The sequence below is a fragment of the Penaeus vannamei genome, chromosome 40 (genome assembly GCF_042767895.1).
Source record: "Penaeus vannamei isolate JL-2024 chromosome 40, ASM4276789v1, whole genome shotgun sequence".
NCBI classification, from domain to species: Eukaryota; Metazoa; Arthropoda; class Malacostraca; order Decapoda; family Penaeidae; genus Penaeus; species Penaeus vannamei.
The window spans coordinates 25,798,455-25,800,593 of NC_091588.1; positions in this window are offsets into that span (position 1 = coordinate 25,798,455).

Consider the following 2,139-nt stretch of genomic DNA (forward strand, 5'->3'; position numbering starts at 1 on the left):
ATGAAGTCGATGTGTGTTGTAGGCGAGGTTGTTGGTTAGGTGGATGCCGAGGTATTTGTAAAATGCTGTAGGTGTTAAATGGTGGCTTCGTATGGTGTAAGTGTAGTGAATTGGTGTGTGGGATCTGGTGAAGCGGAGAATTTTTGCATGTGTCTTCATTAGTCGGGTCTAAAGGACATTTACCATGATCTTTCCCTCTGTTCTAGGGCGTCTGTGTCCTGCTGGAGGAGTCTACAGTCGTCTTCGGTTTTTATCGGTCGCAACAAAAGGCTGTCATCGGCAAAAAGTCTAGCAGAAGAGTTAGGAGTCGAAAGTAGGAAGGTCATTAACGTACGAAAGGAAAAGAGGGGGACCAAGAACGGTGCCTCGCGGGACGCCAGAAGAGACAGGGACAGGGTCGGGAGATACTCCGTCGAGTAAGACACGTTGGGTCCTACACGTCAAGAAAGCAGTGATCCCATGAAGTGTTGTTCCTTTGGTATTGTGTGTGTGTGTGTGTGTGAGAGAGAGAGAGAGAGAGAGAGTGAGAGAGAGAGAGAGAGAGAGAGAGAGAGAGAGAGAGAGTGTGTGTGTGTGTGTGTGTGTGTGTGTGTGTGTGTATTGTATGTACGATCTCTCCAAATTCACGGCCTGTGCGGTATTAAAACGTGCATTCGAAACTAGTATGCGAATTGTGCGTCGATCCGAGGTTCCGAAACTAGTGTGCGAATTGTGTGAGGTTCCGAACCGGTCGCCAGCAGGGAAAGGCTAGACCAGTAGCAACTCGAGGAGGTGGTGTCATTGGCGTCCGTTTTTATGCTTGTTCAATCAAAATATAACCATTAAAATCGTTATTTTCCCTCCTTTTTGAAAACCGAACAGACCAAAATGATCGACCACTTTCACAAAGCATCTGTAACTTATCCGTGACGTCATCAAAATAAACTCCACGTGCGTTTACCCTAAAATAGAATCGGACGCCATGACCTCCTCGAGTTGCTACTGATCTTGCCTTTCCCGACGTCGAGTCTCGTCTGAGCGGCTATTTCTTGATTCATTCCTAGTGATGTATATGTTTCTAATTTATGCGTTAAGGTATGAGGTGGAACATGAGGGAAATGATAGTGTTATTGGTGTGTGATACTACGTTATGCGATAAACCGATATTATGAGGGAAATGAGTGATGAGTGTTATTGGTGTTTGATATAAAGTTATGCGATAATCCGATGTTATGAGGGAAATGAGTGATGAATCTATTTCAGATTTACAAGAGAAATTCTATTTATCAGAAATGATATATTTCATTTTGTGTTATTGTGAGAGTTTACTTATAAGTTCTTGTTATATGGTGTTCTTGATGTACAAGGTGGTTCAGGGATACACGGTGTGGCTGTTCTCTTTATTGCTAATAGTTACAACACATACACAAGAATAACACGAAGAACGGCGCTGGGTGGATCCCCCGGCTGGGCGCCGGGAGGGCAACTCGGGTCAGAAGCGGTCACTGAGAAGGTCCATGAGGGTGTGAGACTGGGTCAAGATTGGCCTCCCTTTTATCCGGCCAGAGGGGGCGGTAGGGGCGCAAACAGGCGTGGGTGAAGCGAGGGGCAGTGAGCGTGGGGCACGCACATGGCGCCCCTGCCACACCACGAGGTCTAGATGTGGACACACGTGGGAAGTAGGTATTGCATGTATTACCCTTTATAGTTATGTTAAATGGTATTGTTGTGTATAATATGATTAATGAAATAATCAAACTTTTGTGAAATATTCTTCAATTTAAATAAACCTGTTGAAGATAGACCTTTCTAATTAATTCTATGATAATCCATGAATACTTGGGAATATTAAATGAGAATATAATGTTAATGGAGAAAATACACTATATTGAACATACTCAATAATCCATTATAACTAGGAATGCACGTAATATATGGATAACAAAGAAGAATTAAATAAGACTAATACATAAATAAAATAATAGAAATAAGAAACAATACTGGAATAACTGAATAATTCTGAAATATATGAAAGATACTGATTTAACAAAAGTATAATAAAAAATAACTTCACAATAGACTAGTGATTCAAAAAAACAAACAAACTAATACTAAATAAGAAACATATAAATTATGAGAATTAAAAATACAAACCTCAGT